We start from the raw sequence: 24,895 nt of genomic DNA on the forward strand, positions 1-24,895 counted from the left end.
TTTCCTGGGAGACTGTGTAGAGTTATTCATGACTGCTCGAGTCAGTGACATTAGTTGGCTAATGGTGCTTCAAGTGTAGCAGCTATACGAGGCTCACTAAGGCTCCAACTAACCTTTTCACCCACAGACAAGAACACTGTATTCCCTGAAACGGTGATTAAAGCAAACTCTCAGTGTATATACGCTGAGAGAGAAATACGCCTGTGTGTGTGTGTGTGTGTGTGTGTGTGTGTGTGTGTGTGTGTGTGTGTGTGTGTGTGTGTGTGTGTGTGTGTCAGTGAGCCACTGTTTGAACAAGTAGAGGCGAGTGCGTCGCATCAATGAACAACCTGAACGATACTGAACGAAGCTGCTGTTCGGGCATATCTTGTAGTTGAACTTTCTTACAGTGAACACGTAAACTCTCTCCTGACCTCCATGTGCACCAGTAAGTATGTATCTCAATGAACACACGGTCGTATGTGTCTGTCTCGATGTACATTCAGAAGTGTACACCTGTCATTCTGTCTGCGCTGACAGTATACTTTAATCTTCATTATGAGGTATTATTAACGATAGAGGTGATTATAGCCTTAATTACGCACATTTTGTCGAAATAACCTATTTAGAAATAACCAATTTAGAAGTGTTATAAAATGAATGTTCTACATAGTAACTGTATTTTAGCGAGTTCTGCGATGTTCTAACGAGTGTACTGATGTTGTAGCAAATGTCCTAGTGATTGTTTTGGTACTCTAGCGAGTGTAGTGCTGGTGTAATGTCTTCTAGTGAATATTCTAGTGAGCGTCTTGGTGCTCTCGCGAGTGTTCTGGTGTTCTCGCGGATGTTCTCATGATTTTGATAATCTACCGAGAGTTCTAGTTCCGGAGTTCTAGAGAGTGTCCAGTGTTCTTCTGCTTTAGCTAGTGGTCGGTGTTCTAGCGAGTGTTCCTGCAGGCATCGCTAGTACTGATACACACCAACACCTGCAACATTTGGACCACACGGCTCTGTATTTCTAAGTCTTCGAGTACAAATCTTTCCCTTCCACTCATAAGCGATTTTTTTAGTAGTAAAACAAATATTTATAATGAATGTTGGAGTCTTGCGAATGATGCCGTGCTGGCAGCGTCCATGATGACTCGTGTTGACGCACAGATTTTTACTTGGTTATATTGAGGAATGAGGCTGCCTGGCCTATCACTTTACACGAGAAACCTCACGGGGAATAGAGATCTTTAGCTCAAGATCTTTCGCACTCTCGTGCGTCTTCAGGAGCTATGCAATGTTGCAAGACTAGCAACAGGTACGAGGGGAAATTCTGTGAGGCAAGACAGACGTGTCAGTGGCAGCCAATATCACAGAGAATACTGTCAGATGGGCCGCCTCATTGTGACTGTTTTCTAACAAGACGCCTATTGGGTGCTAGTATTGTTGAGTGTGTGCGCTCACCTAGTTGTGGTTGCAGGGGTCGATTCATAGCTCCTGGCCCCGCCTCTTCACTGGCCGCTAATGGGTCACTCCCTGCACCATTAGCTTTATCATGCCTCTACTTAAAGCTATGCATGGATCCTGCCTCCACTACATCGCCTCCCAAACTATTCCACTTCCTGACTACTCTGTGACTGAAGAAATACTTCCTAACATCCCTGTGGTGTGTGTGCATGTGTGTGTATTAGTTACCAGTTGTCAAAGGCACTTTTTGATAGAGACTTGGCCTGATGCTTATAGTTTGTTTTGTTTGTGTGTTTGTTTATCAAGGTGTGCTTCGTGGTGTCAAGATCCAGTTCCTGACCCCAATCTCTTAACCCATATATAGCCCTATCATGAAGCTGTGTATGCATACACTATGTGTATGTGTGCGTTTTTCTTGGTGTTATAAGTTTGTGTTTTTTTGTTTGTTTTAATTTGCGTATGTTGATGTGTTGTTTTTATAGCAGGGTAGTTTAATGTGTTTTTTTGTGGTCTGGTGCTCTGTGAGGATGGTGATATTATAAGTAAAACAGAAGCAGGAATATGTAGCAGGAACAGTACTAGCAGCAGGAGCAGCAGCAGTAGTATCAGCAGCAGCAGTAGTATCAGCAGCAGCAGTAGTATCAGCAGCAGCAGTAGTATCAGCAGCAGCAGTAGTATCAGCAGCAGCAGCAGTAGTATCAGCAGCAGCAGCAGCAGTAGTATCAGCAGCAGCAGTAGTATCAGCAGCAGCAGCAGTAGTATCAGCAGCAGCAGTAGTATCAGCAGCAGCAGCAGTAGTATCAGCAGCAGCAGCAGCAGTAGTATCAGCAGCAGCAGCAGTAGTATCAGCAGCAGCAACAGTAGTATCAGCAGCAGCAGTAGTATCAGCAGCAGCAACAGTAGTATCAGCAGCAGCAGTAGTATCAGCAGCAGCAACAGTAGTATCAGCAGCAGCAACAGTAGTATCAGCAGCAGCAACAGTAGTATCAGCAGCAGTAGTATCAGCAGCAGCAACAGTAGTATCAGCAGCAGTAGTATCAGCAGCAGCAACAGTAGTATCAGCAGCAGCAACAGTAGTATCAGCAGCAGTAGTATCAGCAGCCGCGGCGGTGGTATCGGCAGCGGCAGTGGTATCCGGCACGGTGGTATCAGCGGCGGCGGTGGTGGTATCGGCGGCAGTGGTATCAGCGGCGCAGCGGTAGGTATCGGCAGCAGCAACGGTGGTATAAGCGGCAGCAGCGGTAGTATCAGCAGCGGCAACGGTGGTATCGGCGGCAGCATTAGGTATCAGCAAGGCGGCAAGGCGGCAGTGGTATCGGCGGCAGCAGGCGATGTATCGGCAGCGGCGCGGTGGTATCGGCAGCAGCGGTGGTATGGCGGCAGCGGTGGTATGGCGGCAGCGCGGTAGTGGTATCAGCAGCGGCAGTAGTATCCAGCAGCAGCAACGGTGGTATGGCGGCGGCAGCGGTGTATCAGCGGCAACGGTAGTATCGGCAGCGGCAACAGTAGTATCGGCAGCGGCAGCGGTGGTATGAGCGGCGGTAGGTAGCGGCGGCAGCGGCAGTGGTATCGCAGCGGCGGTGGTAATCGGCAGCGGCGGTGATATCGGCAGCGGTGGTATCGGCAGCAGCAGCGGTATCAGCGGCGGTGGTATCCAGCGGCAGTGAGTATCCGGCGGCGGTGGTAGGCAGCGGTAAGTGAGGTATCGGCGGCGGGGTGTATCAGCGGCGGCAGTAGGGTATCGCAAGGCGGCAGCGGTATCAGGCGAGCGGTGGTATCGGCGGCAGTGATGGCAGCAGCAGCGGCGGTGGTATCAGCGGCAGCGGTGGTATCAGCGGCGGCGGTGGTGTCAGCAGCGGCAGGCGGTAGTATCGGCGGCGGTGGTCAGCGGCAGCGGCGGTAGTATCCAGCGGCGGTGGTATCGGCATCGGCAGCGGCGTGGTATCGCCAGCGGCGGCGGTATCAGGCGGCAGTGGGTATCGGCGGCGGTGGTATCGGCGGCGGTGGTATCGGCAGCGGTGGCAGCGGCGGTGTGGTATCGGCGGCGGCGGTGGCAGCGGCGCGGTGGTGGTCCGGCGGCGGTGGTATCGGCGGCGGTGGTATCGGCAGCGCAGCGGCGATGGTAGTATCAGCGGCAGCGGTGGTATCAGCGGCAGCAGCAGCGGCAGCGGTGGTTATCGGCGGCGGCGTGGTATAAGCGGCAGCGGTGGTATAAGCGGCAGGCGGCAGCGGTATCGGCGGCGGTAGTATCCGGCAGCGGTGGTATCGGCGGCGGTGGTATCAGCGGCGGCAGCGGTGGTATGAAGCGGCAGCGGTATATCAGGCGGTGGTATCGGCGGCGGTGTATCGGCAGCGGTGGTGTCGGCGGCGGTAGTATCGGCGGCAGTGAGTATCAGCGGCAGCGGTAGGTGTGTATCGGCGGCGGTGGTATCAGCGGCGGTGGTATCAGCGGCAGCGGCGGCGGTGGTATCAGCGGCGGCGGTAGTATCGGCGGTAATATCAGCGGCGGTGGTATCGGCGGCGGTAGTGGCAGCAGCGGCGGTGGTATCGGCAGCGGCGGCGGTGGTATCAGCGGCGGTGGTATCAAGCGGCGTGGTATCGGCAGCGGTGGGTATGGCGGCGGCGGCGGTGGTATCGGCAGCAATGGTATGGAAGCAGCGGTGGTAGCAGCAGCAGCGGTAATATCAGCGGCAGTGAGTATCGGCGGCGTGGCATCGGCGTATTATCAGCAGCGGTGATATCGGCAGCCAGGCGGCGGTAATATCGGCAGCGGTGGTAATCGGCAGCGGTGGTATCGGCGGCAGCAGTGGTATCCCGGCGGCGGCAGCGGCGGTAGTATCGGCGGCGGTAATATCGGCGGCAGTGGTGTCGGCGGCGGTGGTATCAGCGGCGGTGGTAGCGGCAGCGGCGGAGTGGTATCAGCGGCGGTGAGTATCGGCGGCGGTGGTATCGGCAGCGGCGGCAGTGGTATCAGCGGCGGTATTATCGGCAGCGGTGGATCAGCAGCAGGCGTATATCGGCGGCGGTAATATCAGCAGCAGTGGTATCGGCGGCGGTGGTATCAGCAACAGTGGTATCGGCGCAGCGGCGGTGGTATCGGCAACAGTGGTATCCAGCGGCGGTAGTATCAGCGGCAGCGGCGTGGTATCGGCGGCAGTGGTATCGGCAGCGGTGAGTATCAGCCGGCAGTGGTATCGGCGGCGGCGGCGTAATGGCGGCAGTGGTATCGGCGGCGGTGGTATCAGCGGCGGCGGCGGTGGTATCGGCAGCGCGGTGGTATCAGCGGCGGTGGTATCAGGCGGCGGCGGTGGTATCAGCGGCGGTGGTATCGGCGCGGCAGCGGCGGCGGTGGCAGTGGTAGTGTAGTGGTCAGCGGCAGCGGTGGTGTCAGCGGCAGCGGTGGTATCCAGCGGCGGTGGTATCAGCGGCGGTGGTATCAGCGGCGGCGGCGGCGGCGTGTAGTGGCAGCAGCGGTGGTAGCGCGGTATCGGCGGCGGTGTGGCGGCAGCAGTGAGATCAGCGGCAGCAGCGGTGGTGGTAGCAAGGCAGCGGCGGTGGTAGCAGCGCAACGGCGGCGGTGGTATCGGCGGCGGCGGTGGTATAGTATCAGCAGCAGCAGCAGTAGTATCAGCAGCAGCAGCAGTAGTATCAGCAGCAGCAGCAGTAGTATCAGCAGCAGCAGTAGTATCAGCAGCAGCAGTAGTATCAGCAGCAGTAGTATCAGCAGCAGCAGTAGTATCAGCAGCAGTAGTATCAGCAGCAGCAGCAGTAGTATCAGCAGCAGCAGTAGTATCAGCAGCAGCAGTAGTATCAGCAGCAGTAGTATCAGCAGCAGCAGTAGTATCAGCAGCAGTAGTATCAGCAGCAGCAGCAGTAGTATCAGCAGCAGTAGTATCAGCAGCAGCAGCAGTAGTATCAGCAGCAGCAGTAGTATCAGCAGCAGCAGTAGTATCAGCAGCAGTAGTATCAGCAGCAGCAGTAGTATCAGCAGCAGCAGTAGTATCAGCAGCAGTAGTATCAGCAGCAGTAGTATCAGCAGCAGCAGCAGTAGTATCAGCAGCAGTAGTATCAGCAGCAGCAGGGGTTATAAGCTATGTGTTATTGTAACCATGAGAGTAGTACTGGAGATGACATCTTATCTGCCACTATCATGGCTTCATCTCTCTCCTTCATGTCCTGGGAAGGCCTCTTTTTCTCCCTCTCTCCACTCCTGACCTTTGCTTTCAAATATTCTTTAGAGCTGCTATACTGGTGTGCACTCTTTGAGTGCTACCATCTCTAGTTCATCATCATCTCCTCGCTCCCCTCTTCTCATTCATCCTATTCCCCATCATTTTCTTCCTCCTCTTCCTCTATTCTCGCATTCCTTCCCCCTCGCCTTGCTTGCTCCTCCACCCCGTCCGTCTGTACCCCCACTGACTGATTGTAGTGTTGATGCTCAGATTTGTCCCCCCTCCCCCCCAAAAAAAATAAAAAAACCACACGAGACTTGATTGGTGAGCGAGAGCTTAGGAGCCTGTGATTCCTATGTCTAACACTTCTAAACAATAATCATAATACGTTATTAGGCTTGCGTCTGGGAGAATTTTTGGACTGAGTCTTGGTGTGTCAGTTGGGTTGTTGGGACGAGTGGTAGCGGAGGAAAACGCTTGTAAACTGTTATATCGGGCGTTATTATTGGTGGATAGGGAGGTGAGTGCTAGGAGGGCCTGCGAGGAAGCAGGAAGCTGTCCTGAGCTTGGCAGGACGTGTCATCCTCATTCCTTGGGAATACGCAGTCTTAACATGATTCTTTGAAGGTTGAGACTCAAGGATGCCAGTCTCACACATGGACACCTGCTAGCAGGTGTTCTACTTGCAGGTGTTCTACTTGCAGGTGTTCTACTTGCAGGTGTTCTACTTGCAGGTGTTCTACCTCAATCTGTGCCACTCGTTGCCTGGTTCATATATTTACAGTGACTCCACGTTTAAGGACCTTCACGTTTAGTTACGATCTCCATGGTCTACCTGGAGGGTATTCCGGGGATCAACACCCCCGGGGTCCGGTCCATGACCAGGCCTCCCAGTGGATCAGGGCCTGATCAACCAGGCTGTTACTGCTGGCCGCACGTAGTCCAACGTACGAACCACAGGCCGGCTGATCCGGCACTGACTTTAAGTATCTGTCCAGCTTCCTCATGAAGGCAGCCAGGGGTCTACTGGCAATTCCCCTTATGGCTGGTGGGAGGCAGTTGAACAGTCTTGGGCCCCGGACACTTATTGTGGGTTCTTTTAGTGTACTTATGGCTCTCCTACTTTTCACTGGGGGTGTGGTGCACCGCCTGCCAAGTCTTTTACTTTCATAGGGAGTAATTTCTGTGTGCAGATTAGGATCAAGTCCCTCCAGGATCTTCCAGGTGTAGATTATGATGTATCTCTCTCGCCTGCGCTCCAGTGAGTACAAGTCAAGTCTGCTAAGGCTGATGCGAACTTTAAGCTCGACATTTTAACTAATGTTTTTTTCAATGTTACTGGTCATATTAACTTGTATGAACGTTAATTAATGTCTGGGTGTGGTAATGTGTGAATGTTTGAGCGAGTCTATCCTCTTTAACAACGGACCATTGAACGATGCCCTTCCTCACATTCGCCACTCTCCCTCCCCCCCCCCAATCGTTTCACTCCCACTCATGTCACTCTCACTCACGTCAGTCCCACTTGTCACTCTTCCCGACAGTCCTCTTCCAATTTCCCCCAGTCACCTTACAGTAATTGTAATACAACTCTCATCAGACGGAAGATCGGATAAGCACACTGAGGTGCAGTTAGCACACTGAGGTGCAGTTAGCACACTGAGGTGCAGTTAGCACACTGAGGTGCAGTTAGCACACTGAGGTGCAGTTAGCACAATGAGGTGCAGTTAGCACACTGAGGTGCAATTAGCACACTGAGGTGCAGCTAACACACTGAGGTGCAGTTAGCACACTGAGGTGCAGTTAGCACACTGAGGTGCAGCTAACACACTGAGGTGCAGTTAGCACACTGAGGTGCAGTTAGCACACTGAGGTGCAGTTAGCACACTGAGGTGCAGCTAACACACTGAGGTGCAATTAGCACACTGAGGTGCAGCTAACACACTGAGGTGCAGTTAGCACACTGAGGTGCAGTTAGCACACTGAGGTGCAGCTAACACACTTAACATGAATGACACACATTAACTGCATAACATCAGCAACATGCACGTAGTGTTGGTGCACGTAGTGTTGGTGCACGTAGTGTTGGTGCACGTAGTGTTGGTGCACGTAGTGTTGGTGCACGTAGTGTTGGTGCAAGTAGTGTTGGTGTACGTAGTGTTGGTGCAAGTAGTGTTGGTGCACGTAGTGTTAGTGCAAGTAGTGTTGGTGCACGTAGTGTTGGTGCAAGTAGTGTTGGTGTACGTAGTGTTGGTGCACGTAGTGTTGGTGCAAGTAGTGTTGGTGTACGTAGTGTTGGTGCATGTAGTGTTGGTGCAAGTAGTGTTGGTGCACGTAGTGTTGGTGCACGTAGTGTTGGTGCAAGTAGTGTTGGTGCAAGTAGTGTTGGTGCAAGTAGTGTTTGTGCACGTAGTGTTGGTGCAAGTAGTGTTGGTGCAAGTAGTGTTGGTGTACGTAGTGTTGGTGGACGTAGTGTTGGTGCAAGTAGTGTTGGTGCAAGTAGTGCTGGTGTACGTAGTGTTTGTGCACGTAGTGTTGGTGCAAGTAGTGTTGGTGCACGTAGTGTTGGTGCACATAGTGTTGGTGCAAGTAGTGTTGGTGCAAGTAGTGTTTGTGCACGTAGTGTTGGTGCAAGTAGTGTTGGTGCAAGTAGTGTTGGTGTACGTAGTGTTGGTGCACGTAGTGTTGGTGCAAGTAGTGCTGGTGTACGTAGTGTTTGTGCACGTAGTGTTGGTGCAAGTAGTGTTGGTGCAAGTAGTGTTTGTGCACGTAGTGTTGGTGCAAGTAGTGTTGGTGCAAGTAGTGTTGGTGTACATAGTGTTTGTGCACGTAGTGTTGGTGCAAGTAGTGCTGGTGTACGTAGTGTTGGTGCACGTAGTGTTGGTGCAAGTAGTGTTGGTGCACGTAGTGTTGGTGCACGTAGTGTTGGTGCAAGTAGTGTTGGTGCAAGTAGTGCTGGTGTACGTAGTGTTGGTGCAAGTAGTGCTGGTGTACGTAGTGTTGGTGCACGTAGTGTTGGTGCAAGTAGTGTTGGTGCAAGTAGTGTTGGTGCAAGTAGTGTTGGTGTACATAGTGTTTGTGCACGTAGTGTTGGTGCAAGTAGTGCTGGTGTACGTAGTGTTGGTGCAAGTAGTGTTTGTGCAAGTAGTGTTTGTGCACGTAGTGTTGGTGCACGTAGTGTTGGTGCACGTAGTGTTGGTGCACGTAGTGTTGGTGCAAGTAGTGTTGGTGCAAGTAGTGTTGGTGCAAGTAGTGTTGGTGCAAGTAGTGTTGGTGCAAGTAGTGTTGGTGCAAGTAGTGTTGGTGCAAGTAGTATTGGTGCAAGTAGTGTTGGTGCAAGTAGTGTTGGTGCAAGTAGTGTTGGTGTACGTAGTGCTGGTGTACGTAGTGTTGGTGCACGTAGTGTTGGTGCATGTAATGTTGTGCATAGTGTTGGTGCACGTAGTGTTAGTGCACGTAGTGTTGGTGCACGTAGTGTTCGTGCACGTAGTGTTAGTGCACGTAGTGTTGGTGCACGTAGTGTTGGTGCACGTAGTGTTGGTGCATGTAGTGTTGGTGCACACAGTGTTAGTGCACGTAGTGTTGGTGCACGTAGTGTTGGTGCACGTAGTGTTGGTGCACACAGTGTTAGTGCACGTAGTGTTAGTGCACGTAGTGTTGGTGCACGTAGTGTTGGTGCACGTAGTGTTGGTGCATGTAGTGTTGGTGCACACAGTGTTGGTGCACGTAGTGTTGGTGCACGTAGTGTTGGTGCATGTAGTGTTGGTGCACACAGTGTTAGTGCACGTAGTGTTGGTGCACGTAGTGTTGGTGCACGTAGTGTTGGTGCACGTAGTGTTGGTGCATGTAGTGTTGGTGCACACAGTGTTAGTGCACGTAGTGTTGGTGCACGTAGTGTTGGCGCACGTAGTGTTGGTGCACGTAGTGTTGGTGCACGTAGTGTTGGTGCATGTAGTGTTGGTGCACAGTGTTAGTGCACGTAGTGTTAGTGCACGTAGTGTTGGTGCACGTAGTGTTGGTGCATGTAGTGTTGGTGCACAGTGTTAGTGCATGTAGTGTTGGTGCACGTAGTGTTGGTGCACACAGTGTTAGTGCACGTAGTGTTGGTGCACAGGGTTAGTGCACGTAGTGTTAGTGCACGTAGTGTTGGTGCACGTAGTGTTGGTGCACGTAGTGTTGGTGCACGTAGTGTTGGTGCACAGTGTTAGTGCACGTAGTGTTGGTGCACGTAGTGTTGGCGCACGTAGTGTTGGTGCACGTAGTGTTGGTGCACAGTGTTAGTGCACGTAGTGTTGGTGCACGTAGTGTTGGCGCACGTAGTGTTGGTGCACGTAGTGTTGGTGCACGTAGTGTTGGTGCACGTAGTGTTGGTGCACAGTGTTAGTGCATGTAGTGTTAGTGCACGTAGTGTTGGTGCACGTAGTGTTGGTGCATGTAGTGTTGGTGCACAGTGTTAGTGCACGTAGTGTTAGTGCACGTAGTGTTGGTGCACGTAGTGTTGGTGCACACAGTGTTAGTGCATGTAGTGCACCATGATCTACTTACAGATAAGTAAGAACAACGAAGACGAGTGAAACCGAACCAAAAATTAGTGGAAACTGAACACAGTGTACAGACACACTGCTGTGACACAGACCGACACAGTGTACAGACACACTGCTGTGGCACAGACCGACACAGTGTACAGACACACTGCTGTGGCACAGACCGACACAGTGTACAGACATACTGCTGTGACACAGACCAACACAGTGTACAGACACACTGCTGTGACACAGACCAACACAGTGTACAGACACACTGCTGTGGCACAGACCGACACAGTGTACAGACACACTGCTGTGACACAGACCAACACAGTGTACAGACACACTGCTGTGACACAGACCAACACAGTGTACAGACACACTGCTGTGACACAGACCAACTCTGGTCAACACAGACTGAGGCAGAAAAACAAATGATAATGGATGGGAAAACACTGGTAAACGTTAAAATATACTTGTTCAGTCCAAGAGTAGTGTAAACATGCCAACTGGGGCGCTTAATGGAGGTAAAAATGTATACATACACAGTGTCATGATAGGGCACGCAGAGCACAAGCAAGAGACTAAGATGGTCGATTAATAAGAAGAGACTTGGCCAGAAACTGGATCTTGACACCTGAAGGCACACCTTGATGATCACACATGTACGTACCACACATATACATACCACACACATACATACATAGTACACATACATACATAGCACACATACATACATAAAACACACAAACATACACAATTTCTTAATTACACATAATGATCCCCCTTAATTTTTAATGGGATTGACTGGTAAGCCAGCGGAAGGCCTCGGTCAGAAGACCAAAAGTTGCAGCTGTGGGTCATCATATAACTAAGACCCGCGTCAGGAAACACTTGTCCTGTTTCCTAAGAAACTTTATTATGTAAAGAAACTTAAATTTTTAGTTAGGTACGCTCCTGGTGCTTTTGAAGGTGTTGACCTCCAGCACCTGGACCTCTTGATAGCGTTGAGCTGTGGCTCCTGGGTCACTTAGTGGCATTCAGGTGCAATTCTCGTGCGTCTTGATAGCTGGAAGGTATGAACACTATTCCTCTTGCGTCCATTGAGGTAGAGTGGGCTGGGGTTGTGTAATACAGGGAACATCTTCTCCGGGTCACAATGCCACTGAAACACAACTAGTCCAAAATCTGGTCCCAGGAGCTGTATAAAACTCGTCCCCTGTAATCACAGAGTTAGCCTCTGCACGACTCCAGCACTGTGGCTCAGGGACACTGGCACCCTCTGGCTCCGGTGGTGCCCCGGTGGTACTCTGACCCTGGGGGTGCCCTGGGGGTACCCTGGGGGTACCCTAGGGGTACCCTGACCCTCACAGTGAAGGGATCTGTTATCAGTTTTAAGAGGCTCTTTGAGGCAGAGACTCTTTTGATCGGAATCTGCAGGAAAACTCAAAGGTGTTTGTTTTCTTAGCGGTTTAGAGCTTAGATATATATAATTAATAACTGGTGAGGAAATTCTCTCTCTCTCTCTCTCTCTCTCTCTCTCTCTCTCTCTCTCTCTCTCTGGAAGGTGGACAGTCTCCCATCATGCCAGGTCTGACACACGACCCCTGCAACCACAAATAGGTGAGTGTACACAGTGTTATACTGATGGTGTGACATTTGGTTTTTCATACCCAGGGAGGCACGAGTCTTCTTCCTTTCTTCCTGGGCAGACTAAAGGATACCTCCCTCCTGGGCAGACTAAAGGATACCTCCCTCCTGGGTGGGCCAAGGGATGCCTCCCTCTTGGGTGGGCCAAGGGATACCTCCCTCCTGGATAGACTAAAGGATGCCTCCTGGGCAGACAAGGGATACCTTGAAGGTCCTGCACTGCCTCCAACACATCGCTGTCTCCCTGGAAGGGGAAGCAGAGCCCCTGCCCCTGCCCCAGCCCCCTGCCCCTGCCCCAGCCCCTGCCCCAGCCCCCTGCCCCTGCCTGCCCACTACTCACATTACTAACAATCCTACACCAATGTTGACTTTTTTTATCAGTCTCTGACAGCCATTAAATTGTGGATATTTATAGTTGTTACCGAAGTAGCTTTATCACTGGTCCCAGCAGCAGTTGTTGCTGTGATCACTGCTGCTGTCACCACCACCAGCTGCTCTGGTCACTACTTCCATTTAGCAACTGGTGCTGTGGGCACTGTCGCCACCATCAGCAGGTGGTGCTGTGGGCACTGTCGCCACCATCAGCAGGTGGTGCTGTGGTCACCACCGCTAGCTACCTGGAGTCTACCTGAAGGGTATTCCGGGGATCAACGTCCCCGCCGACCGATCCACGACCAGGGCTTCCGGTGGATCAGGGCCTGATCAACAAGGCTGTTACTGCTAGCCGCACGTAGTCTAACGTACGAACCACAGCCCGGCTGATCCGGCACAGAGTTTAAGTATCTGTCCAGCTCCCTCTTGAAGGTAGCCAGAGGTCTATTGGTAATTCTCCGTATGCATGGTGGGAGGCTGTTGAACAGTCTTGGGCCCCAGACACTTATTGTGTTTTCTCTTAGTTTAACAATGACGCCCCTACTTTTCATTGGGGGTATTTTGCACTGCCTGCCCAGTCTTTGACTTTCGTAGGGAGTGATTTCTGTGTGTAGATTAGGGACCATTACTTCTAGGATTTTCCAAGTGTTGATTATGATGTACCTCTCTCGCCTGCGTTCCAACGAGTACAAGTCAAGTCTACAGTCACTCGTCAACTGCCAGCTGTTATCCCCTTCGTTGCCACTATCATCATTGTTGCCGGGTCGTGTCTTAAGTGAAGTCTTCGCTGTGAACGCCTTCTTTATATCTGAACATGGTACAGTAGAGAACATATCCTCAGTGAGGGGTGACCTACTTGAACAACTTAGGTATGTGACTGTTGTTTGAGACCAGGAAGTGAGCTTATTGTCAGACTGTGAGAAACCTGTGCTCTAGTTCACTAATGGGTAGGTAGACACTTCTGGGTCAATTTCAAATTACGGAAAAGGTGGAGTAGAACCTATGGCGAGTGAATCCTAAAAGTCTCGCAAGAAATCCTAATTTCTCACATTTAGTGTGAACATTAGGTCTAGTTAATTGTTCATTAGGTAAGGCGTGTAGCAAGAATTTCTTTACTAAGAACTTGATGCAATGAGTTATTTGGGTCAGTCATCTCCTCTTACCCAACTACACTCATCTTCACTCACCCAGCACCTCACTCACCTCTCACACATGGCTCACCCACCCTCATCCACCTCTCACACAATGCTCACCCACCCTCACCCACCTCTCTTACAAGGCTTACCCACCCTCATCCACCTCTCACACAATGCTCACCCACCCTCACTCACCTCTCACTCACCTCTCACACATGGCTCACCCACCCTCATCCACCTTTCACACAAGGTTCACCCACCCTCACCCACCTTTCACACAAGGTTCACCCACCCTCACCCACCTTTCACACAAGGTTCACCCACCCTCACCCACCTCTCACACAAGGCTCACCCACCCTCACCCACCTCTCACACATGGCTCACCCACCCTCACCTACCTCTCACACAAGGCTCACTCACCCTCACCCATCTCTCACACAATGCTCACCCACCCTCACCCACCTCTCACAAGGTTCACCCACCCTCACCCAGATGTAATATACACAGACTTTGCAAAAGCATTTGACAAATGCGATCATGGCGTAATAGCCCATAAAATACGTGCTAAAGGAATAACTGGGAAAGTGGGGAGATGGATCTTCAACTTCCTAACAAATCGAACACAAAGAGTAGTGGTCAACAGAGTGAAATCGGAGGCTGCCATAGTGAAGAGCTCTGTTCCACAAGGCACAGTACTCGCCCCCATCTTATTCCTTATCCTCATATCAGACATAGACAGAGATATACACCACAGCACCGTATCATCGTTTGCGGATGATATTAGGATCTGCATGAGGCTGTCATCTGCTGAGGACGCGGTTAACCTCCAAGAAGATATAAACAAAGTTTTCCAGTGGGCAACGGTAAACAATATGATGTTCAATGAGGACAAATTCCAACTACTCCGTTATGGAAAACTGGAGGAGATAATAACTAGAACAGAGTATACTACTGACTCCGGCCATACAATAGAGCGGAAAAATAATGTAAGGGACCTGGGAGTAGTAATGTCTGAGGATCTCACTTTCAAGGATCACAACAGTGCCACGATCGCACGTGCAAAGAAAATGATAGGATGGATAATGAGAACTTTCAAAACGAGACCCCTCAAGGAAGGTTCCTTGATGTTGGTGAGGGGCTCTTGATTTAGGGAATTGGATCTGTGCTCCAGTTCCCCGAATTAAGCCTGAATGCCTTCCACATCCCCCCCCATCCAGGCGCTGTATAATCCTCCGGGTTTAGCGCTTCCCCCTTGATTATAATAATAATAATAATCAAAACGAGAGATGCCAAGCCAATGATGATCCTTTTCAAATCACTTGTTCTCTCTAGGCTGGAATACTGCTGTACATTAACATCTCCATTCAAAGCAGGTGAAATCGCAGATCTAGAGAGTGTACAGAGATCCTTTACTGCACGTATAAGTTCTGTCAAGCACCTTAACTACTGGGAACGCTTGGAAGCACTTGACTTGTACTCGTTGGAACGCAGGAGGGAGAGATATATCATAATCTACACTTGGAAAATCTTGGAAGGAATGGTCCCAAATCCACACACAGAAATCACTCCCTACGAAAGTAAAAGACTGGGCAGGCGATGCAAAATGCCCCCAATAAAAAGTAGGGGCGCCATTGGTACACTAAGGGAAAACACCATAAGTGTCTGGGGCCCAAGACTGTTCAACAGCCTCCCATCAAGCATTAGGAGAATTGCCAATAAACCCCTGGCTGCCTTCAAGAGAGAGCTGGACAGATACCTAAAGTCAGTGCCGGATCAGCCGGGCTGTGGCTCGTACGTTGGACTGCGTGCGGCCAGCAGTAACAGCCTAGTTGATCAGGCCCTGATCCATCGGGAGGCCTGGTCATGGACCGGGTCGCGGGGGCGTTGATCCCCGGAATTACCTCCAGGTAACCTCTCACACAAGGCTCACCCACCCTCACCCACCTCTCACACAAGGCTCACCCACCCTCACCCACCTCTCACACAAGACTCACCCACCCTCACCCACCTTTCACACAAGGTTCACCCACCTCTCACCCACCTCTCACACAAGGCTCACCCACCCTCACCCACCTCTCACACAAGGCTCACCCACCCTCACCCACCTTTCACACAAGGTTCACCCACCTCTCGCCCACCTCTCACACAAGGCTCACCCACCCTCACCCACCTCTCACACAAGGCTCACCCACCCTCACCTACCTCTCACACAAGGCTCACCCACCCTCACCTACCTCTCACACAAGGCTCACCCACCCTCACCCACCTCTCACACAAGGCTCACCCACCCTCACCCACTTCTCACACACCTCTCACCCACCCTCACCCACCTCTCACACAAGGCTCGCCCACCCTCACCCACCTCTCACACAAGGCTCACCCACCCCTCACCCACCCTCACCTTCCTCTCACACATTGATCACCCACCCTCACCCACCTCTCACACAAGACTCACCCACCCTCACCCACCTCTCACACAAGGCTCACCCACCTCTCGCACAAGGCTCACCCACTCCTCACCCACCCTCACCTACCTCTGACACATTGCTCACCCACCCTCTGGTGGCCTGGTGGTTAACGCTCTCGCTTCACACGGTGAGGGCCTGGGTTCGATTCCCAGCCAGAGTAGAAACATTGGACGTGTTTCTTTCCACCTGTTGTCTATGTTCCCCATCAGTAAAATGGGTACCTGGGTGTTAGTCGACTGGTGTGGGTCGCATCCTGGGACACTGACCTAAGGAGGCCTGGTCACAGACCGGGCCGCGGGGGCGTTGACCCCCGGAACTCTCTCCATGTAAACTCCATGTAAAGCACAGTACTCGAACCCTCACCCATCTCTTACACAAGGCTCACCCACCCTCGCCCACCTCTCACACAAGGCTCACCCACCCCTCACCCACCCTCACCTACCTCTTGACACATTGCTCACCCACCCTCACCCATCTCTTACACAAGGCTCACCCACCCTCACCCACCTCTCACACAAGGTTCACCCACCCTCACCCTCCTCTCTCACAAGGCTCACCCACCCTCACCCACCTCTCACAAGGCTCACCCACCCTCACCCACCTCTCACACAAGGCTCACCCACCCTCACTCACCTCTCACACAAGGCTCACCCACCCCTCACCCACCTCTCACACATTGCTCACCCACCCTCACCCATCTCTTACACAAGGCTCACCCACCCTCGCCCACCTCTCTCACATGGTTCACCCACCTCTCACATGGTTCACCCACCCTCGTCCACCTCTCACACATGGTTCACCCACCCTCACCCACCTCTCTCACATGGTTCACCCACCTCTCACATGGTTCACCCACCCTCGTCCACCTCTCACACATGGTTCACCCACCCTCACCCACCTCTCTCACATGGTTCACCCACCCTCGCCCACCTCTCACACATGGTTCACCCACCCTCGCCCACCTCTCACACATGGTTCACCCACCCTCACCCACCTCTCTCACATGGTTCACCCACCTCTCACACATGGTTCACCCACCGTCACCCACCTCTCACACATGGTTTACCCACCTCTCACCCACCCACTTACCCTCACTCTCTCACAAGTGGGTGGATGGCTCAATCTTGTTGTGTGTGTGTGGTCAAGTGCCGCCCCCTCCCTCCCTCCCTCCCTCCCTCCATCCCTCCCTCCATCCCTCCCCCTCCCTCCATCCCTCCCCCTCCCTCCCTCCCTCCCTCCCTCCCTCCCTCCCTCCCTCCATCCCTCCCTCCATCCCTCCCTCCCTCCATCCCTCCCTCCCACCCTCCGTTAACAACCATCTCGTGTCTCCTGTCTTCACTTTCTCTCTCTCTCCCTCTCCCCCCCCCTCTCTCTCTCTCTCTCTCTCTCTCTCTCTCTTACACAAGGTTTGACAAGGTTAAGGATCCCTAGCTTTATTGACAAGCTAAGAGCTGTTACCTACATCAGCTCATTTGAAAGCATTTTTATTGTTATGAGACATACAAGTAGGGAACAGGATGAAGTTGGAGCCATCTGTGGGCCAGCATTTTCATTTGATCAACTGACTTTATCTCGTTGACATTATAATGCTGTACGAATGTGTTCCATACTCGAGTCATCCTGGGTATGTATGATCTCAGATGGAGTGATGTTCTGGAGAAGGGTACAGCCAGAGTGAAGTTGCTGTTTTCTGCCCGTCTTGTGGCATAAAAGCTTGTTTCACGCTGTCCTCGAAGTGGATCCAAGTGTGGTACTTTGACAATATTGGCCTTGTACATAACAGTAAGGCCACCCACATCCCTCCTATGTTGAAGGCTCTGCTGAAATGACAGATCCATCCAGGACTGGTCCAGGCGAGAGATGAGACGTCTTGCTCTGTTCTCTACTCTGTCAAGCAGTCGCAGATGAGAGGGGGGGCAGGCAAACCAAGAAAGTGGAGCATACTCAAGGTGTGAGCGTACTTGTGCCTTGTACAGAATCTTGCAACCCCTACTGTCAAGCAGATGCGAGATACAGCGAAGTGCTGTAAGCTTCCTGGCTGCCTTGTTTGCAAGATTTACAACATGGTTCTTCATGGTCAGTTTGAAGTCAGATTTCACCCCAAGGATATCAACTTCTTCCCTAAGTGTCAACACCCTCCCATTCATCCTCTCTCTCTCTCTCACTCTCTCCTTACCTTTTATAAATATTTGACAGGTTTCGGGAGTTTGCCTACTCCCGCAGCCCGACCCTAGGCCAGGCTTGCCTGGTGCTTCCTTGGTCAACCAGGCTGTTACTCACGGCGGCCAGTATGCAGACCACTAGTTATAGGTAGCGTACTATCACTAAAACAGAAAAACGTCAGCGTAGTGGCTAGTTTATTGTGCACCAGACATCTCTCCTGCGCAAGAGCGTATAGATACACAAGAGGTCTACCGGGCGTCAGCGCCCCCGCGGCCCAGTCCTTGACCAGGCCTCCCGGTGGATCAGGGCCTGATCAACGAGGCTGTTACTGCTGGCCGCACGTAGTCCAATGTATGAACCACAGCCCGGCTGATCGGGCAATGGCTAGGTATCTGTCCAGCCTAGGAACTAGGAACTAGGAACTAGTTCTTAAAAGAACAGGCGCACATCTGGAGTGATATCTGTAGTTCATTTATCTGTTATAACCAAATTTAGGAAATTTACTTAATATGGCTGGTGTTTTATTTTCATATCACATTTTAGTGACATATCACATATTGTGTACCACTGCTCAGTAAGCGGACAGTTGAGCACAGTGTTGAAGACAGTGACCACACGGTTGGTCACACTGTGTATTTAGTTTGATCAACTGTGTGTGTCAGACTGCCAGAAGTACTTGTAACCCAGCGTCAGCTTGGCTACTACACCACCGTTATATTCACCATAGATATATATTACCATATATAAATTCTCTCTCTCTCTCTCTCTCTCTCTCTCTCTCTCTCTCTGTCTCTCTCTCTCTCTCTGTCTCTCTCTCTCTCTCTCTCTCTCTCTCTCTCTCTCTCTCTCTCTCTCTCTCTCTCTCTCTCTCTCTCTCCCCTGGTTCCAGTTAGGACATTTAATTAAGACTATGAGACTTTCCTGGTAAGTTAAATGTGTTACTGGCCACATGTGGGCTGTAATAGATCATTGTCTCTATTCCATCATTAACACTGTTTACCTTGACTTAAAAGTTGCCATTATCCCAGTCATCGTCTTCCTGGTTGTCGCAACATTTGCCTTGTTGTCTTCTTTATAAGGTCACTCCACATAATTACTCTCTCGTGTTATCTGATGATCATCTAGACTGTTGTTCCGTTGTCTGAAACAATATGAAGTTGAAGTGACAGGATGGAGCCTTTATATAGTGCCAGGAGGTGAGACGGAGGTTGCTTTGGGAGGGCAGGTCCCTCTCAAACCCAGCCGTTCTCACTAGTAGAGGTCGAAGTTGATGGTCTGTACCAAGATACCCTTGTGTTGCAGTGTCTGACAGAATGAACATTAAAATGGTATAAAATACCGACAGATTGTTAGGTAAGACACATATGCAACAGTTAGGTATCTTTATTTCGAAACGTTTCGCCTACACAGTAGGCTTCTTCAGTCGAGTACAGAAAAGTTGATAGAAGCAGAAGATACTTGAAGACGATGTAATCAGTCCATCACCCTTATAGTTTTGAGGTGGTCAGTCCCTCAGTCTGGAGAAGAGCATTGTTCCGTTGTCTGAAACAATATGCTCTTCTCCAGACTGAGGGACTGACCACCTCAAAACTATAAGGGTGATGGACTGATTACATCGTCTTCAAGTATCTTCTGCTTCTATCAACTTTTCTTTACTCGACTGAAGAAGCCTACTGTGTAGGCGAAACGTTTCGAAATAAAGATACCTAACTGTTGCATATGTGTCTTACCTAACAATCTGTGTGTATTTTATACCATTTTAATGTTCAGACTGTTGTATACGGTGTCCCTCTTGAGTTCTTAATTCTTTCCATATCTAAACAGTTGAAACTTGTCACCACTGAAAATAATCTTATTTTCCACTGCTAACTGCAAGACTCAGCTAATATCTTCTTAGATGTTGGGTTAAGTTTGTCAAGAAACAGGACAAATATTTGGTAACGCGAGTCTTAGTTATATGATGACCCGCCATTGGTGGCTTTGGTCATCTGACCGAAGCCTTCCTCTGGCTTACCTCTCCACTCCTTTAAAATTAATAATAAATTTATAATTACCATATGGTGTTGTAAAGAAAGCAAGTATTGGAGTCAAGGTAACTTCATGGTGCTTACACTAGACATTAAACTCGGTCTATGGAAGAGTCACATCTCTGATACTGTCTGATGCTGTTGTAAACCTGACTGACAGAATAAATTTAAAATTATATGTCATGAAGTATGAAGGACTTGATGCTAGGACACATGTGCAACAACTGGCTTCTTCAGTCAAATACACAGGCAACACGTGTAGTGAACTCTTCTTCAGGCTGAGGGACTGACCACCTCAGATACTTTTCTCCAAGGTTGATGGACTGATTATATCACTACTACATGTATTGCTTCTTTATTTGACTGAAGAAGCCTACTGTGTAAGCGAAACGTTTCAATAACAAAGATACCCAACAGCTGCACATGTCTCTTACCATCAACTTGTCGGTATTTTATACCATTTTCAACATAAATGAATTTCCAAACTCATTTCATTTTCCAATGTTCTTTTTTTTTCAGTCGCATTTATCCTCAAAGTCGTATGACCCTTGTGGGTTTAGCACTTGGTTTTAATTACAATGATAATTTAAAAAAACAATTCGCACTGTGTAGCGGAGGTTTATGAGAGAAGTGAGAGTAGACGAAGTGTTGTTGTCTTGCGGTAGATCATCACCAGTGATCTCACTGACGTCAAGTTGATCAACTTCTACGATAGACAGACGGAAAAGTCCTTTGATGTATCGAGTAGTAATAGTATCTTTATTTCTACATGTACAAGGTATACAGACCATAGCTGACATCAGTGATATTCTGTTATATAGAAAGCTTATTGTTATGATAAACATTTCGGGCAAATGAGGCCAGTTTTGTCCTGGGATGCGACCCACACCAGCCCACTAATAGGCCTACCCGGTTACCTGTTTCATACTGATAGGTGAACATAGACAACTGGTGTAAGGAAACGCCAAATGTTTCTACGCTCGGTGGGGTTCGAACCCGGACCTCACCGTGTGAAGCGAGAGCTTTTGCCACCAGGCCACGGGCCACCGTGAGTGATGTAAAACAACGATGCAAGAGTCAGTGGTAAGAGCTGCAATACAAACACATATACAAGATTTGAGAGACAATAAATACAGTGAGAGGTGTCTGTGTGTCTGTGTGTCTGTGTGTCTGTGTGTCTGTGTATATGTGTTACAAGTTGACTTTAATTCATATTTAAAAGGTTCAAGTATTGTTTATCGGTGGTGAAAAGGCGACTTGCAGCCTTAACGACTCTCACGTAGTACATAGTTTAGCCTTAACGACCATCGTGTAGTATATAGGCTTTAAACGTTATTAAAAAGATTTTTGTCCAGCAGTCATAGATCACTGGAACAGACTGACCTGCCCAGTCAGTGAAAATTCTTATCAGTCCTTTACAAAACGATTGATGATTTTACATATTTAATCTTTTGAAACTCCATTTGAGTGACTGGTGTTGAAGACTGAGAGAAGGTAGTCAGCTGTCTTTGTTAGGTTGATGGTGCAGGCTGGTGGTAGGTTACTGGCACTGAGAGAGGCACTTAGTGCCACCTCTGTGATAATGGTACCAGCATCTCTGTATTATCACAACCAGGAGAAACCTCCAACTTTCATATCTTTACAAGTTTCGGCAATGATCATAATAGCTCTCTCTCTCTCTCTCACCCTGTTTCATTTTCTCTCTCTCCATTATAATCTCACTCTCTCATTCTTTCCTTGTCTCAAGCTCACCCATTTTCTTGTCTTCACTCTTCCTCTTGTTACTCTCCCTTAAGGGGTACCTCAGTATCCCCGTCTTCTAATAACATGTTCATTTTCCTCTATAATCTACCTTGTACCTGGACCTGGACCTTGTCCATAATTACTATGGCAGTTATTTTGTCTGTTTGATCCAGAATGATTCCTAAATTCAAGGTATAACTTAACAAATCTTGGATGACAATTGTGTTGCTGTGCTCACACCTCTACTTACCTGGAGGGTATTCCGGGGATCAACGCCCCCGCGGCCCGGTCCACGACCAAGCCTCCCGGTGGATCAGGGCCTGATCAACGAGGCTGTTACTGCTGGCCGCATGCAATCCAACGTACGAACCACAGCCCGGCTGATCCGGCGCCGTCTTTAGGTATCTGTCCAGCTCCCTCTTGAAGACAACCAGGGGTCCTCCCGTAATGCCCCTTATTGCTGGTGGGAGGCTGTTGAACAGTCTTGGGCCCCGGACATTTATTGCGTTTTCTCTTAGTGTACCAGTGACGCCCCTACTTTTCACTGGGGGTATGTTGCATCGCCTGCCAAGTCTTTTGCTTTCGTATGGAGTGACTGATGTGTGCATATTAGGGACCAGTCCCTCCAGAATCTTCCAGGTGTAGATTACGATATATCTCTCTCGCCTGCGCTCCAGTGAGTACAAGTCAAGTGCTTCCAGGCGTTCCCAGTAGTTAAGGTGTTTGATGGAACTTATACGTGCAGTAAAGGTTCTCTGTACACTCTCTAGCTCTGCAATTTCACCTGCCTTGAATGGGGATGTTTATGTACAGCAATATTCCAGCCTAGAGAGAATAAGTGATTTAAAAAGGATCATCATTGGCTTAGCATCTCTTGTCTTGAATGTTCTCATTATCCATCCTATCAGTTTCCTCGCAGATGTGATAGTGACATTGTTGTGGTCCTTGAAGGTGAGGTCTTCAGACATTACCACTCCCAGGTCCTTCACATTACTTTTCCGCTCTCTACAACACAATTGTCCTCAAAGATTTGTTAAGTTATACCATGAATTAAGGAAAGATCCTGGACTTCATGTTACCAAACAGACAAAACAACTGCAATAGTAATTATGGACAAGGTCCAGGTCCAGGTACAAGGTAGATTATAGTGGAAAATGAACGTGATATTAGAAGACGGGGGAACTTACGTGTCTTTTTAGTTTCCCTTGCTGTTTCCTAGTGGTGTTACCGGAAATAGACCGTGGTGTGGTCTCAGACCATACATCCTGGTTGACGGCTTGGTCAATCAAGCTGTTGATGCGCCCTAGGTAACGTGGGCAACACAGACCACCTGAGCAGTAACAGATTTCATAACCTTGATAAGGTCACTCTTGAAAACCATTAAGAGATCTTGAGATATTTCAGTGTACTTACTGCCCTTATAAACTTGTTTCGCACAGTCTGCTGCAAATTCTGTACACTCATAAGCAGTCCCTGCACGGTTTTCTAAAGACTTTATCTTCATTTCAGCGAGTTAACTAGGAGGGTTCATCGGCCTTTCTAATATACAAGTTTGTGTGATGCAGTTCAGATGGGCTTGTGAGGTCTCTAGGGAGACCTAATTATATGGTCACACCTGCCTTGGCAAATGTCGGGTAGTCACGCCCACGTCTGAGGTCTTTTGTTCTTGACGGCGTCAGACCTCGGCGTCATGTCGTAACATGTGGTGCACACCCCATTGTGGAGGGGTACTTTGACCACCATATAAGCCCAGGGAACAGCTGAGCAAGGAGGTTGTTGGTGACAGGTCCAGGGAGCGAGAGCTCTGGACAGCCGCGTGTTTAGTGGACCACGCATTGGGAATCTCGGGCCAGCTGGTCGGTGAATTAAGAGTGAGTACTAGTCCATGTTACTGATAACATCTACCTTCCCCCTGGTAATAAGTCTCATAGCTCAATTGTTATATTATGTAAATGTCCATCAGGATGCTGTATTCTAGCCCTTTTATGTTATTAAGTAAACTATAGCCATAGTTCCCATTTTTATTTGTACCTCCATATGCTATTCCCTATTCTGGGATACCTCAGACAGAGTGGGTAAAGGTCTCACAAATGTATATACAAGCAACTGGGCTGTAGTTTGTACATTGGACTATGTGCAGCCAGTAGTAACAGCCTGGTTGATCAGGCCTTGATTCACTGTGAGACCTGGTCAAGGGCTGAGCCGCGGGTGACGTAGACCCCCGGAACACCCTCCAGGTAGATTTCAAGTAGTGAAAGTACTCTGAGCGTGCTCAGAGATATGCGAGTTTACCAGCATTAATAAGGGACTAATACGCTCCTTAAATATCACAATTATTACTATCAGAGTTATTGACATGTAGCTGTTGGTGGCCAGCCTCACAGCAGCCGTCATCAGACGCTTAAAGAGACCCATCCCCGACATGACAGTCTTGAAGGTTTACCAGGAGTCTCGTCTGGGGGGGAGTCACCGCCCCCCGCTGCCTGGTCCCTGACTAGACCTCCTGGTTGCTTGCAAGATTATTTCCTGTGGTTGACGGCTATGGTGATGCCGAGAGTATGTAGACAGACATGCACAGTTCGAGACATTTTGAGGCAACGTTCTGTCACTGGCGAGTTCTTCAGCGCTGAAGAAATGAAAAAATAAGACTTGTGGCGGCAGTTAACGTGTTGAAGTAGTGCTGTTGTGATGGTAACACTGGAGGTCCCCTTAACATGGTGGATAATCTTCACTGACTTTGTGTCAGATCTAGATTTTACTGTTGAAATGGCTAGGTTATTGTGCACTCCGTATCTGCCATGTGGACGGTAGTGGCTAGTTTATTGTGCACCTGGTATTCACCGTGTACAACCAACCTAGTAACGAGAGACTGATAAGAGTTACAAATCAATTATTTATCATCGCCTAAGAAGCCACCATCCCTTGCTTTCACGACCTAACTCTTGGCGACACCTGCCTGGTTCAGCAGAGTTTATTGATCTTTCTCACATGTGACTCGACGCTGATTATGGCTGTTGTTTGGTCAGCAGTGACTGACCTAGCACTGGTGCTGCTGGTGGTGCTGGTGATGGTGCTACTGCTGGTGATGGTGCTGGTGGTGATGGTGATGGTGCTGCTGTTGCTGGTGGTGGTGATGGAGCTGTTGCTGATGCTGCTGCTGGTGCTGGTGGTGGTGGTAATGGTGCTGCTAGTGATGCTGCTGTT

This window comes from Cherax quadricarinatus, chromosome 8 (genome assembly GCF_038502225.1).
Source record: "Cherax quadricarinatus isolate ZL_2023a chromosome 8, ASM3850222v1, whole genome shotgun sequence".
Classification (NCBI taxonomy): domain Eukaryota; kingdom Metazoa; phylum Arthropoda; class Malacostraca; order Decapoda; family Parastacidae; genus Cherax; species Cherax quadricarinatus.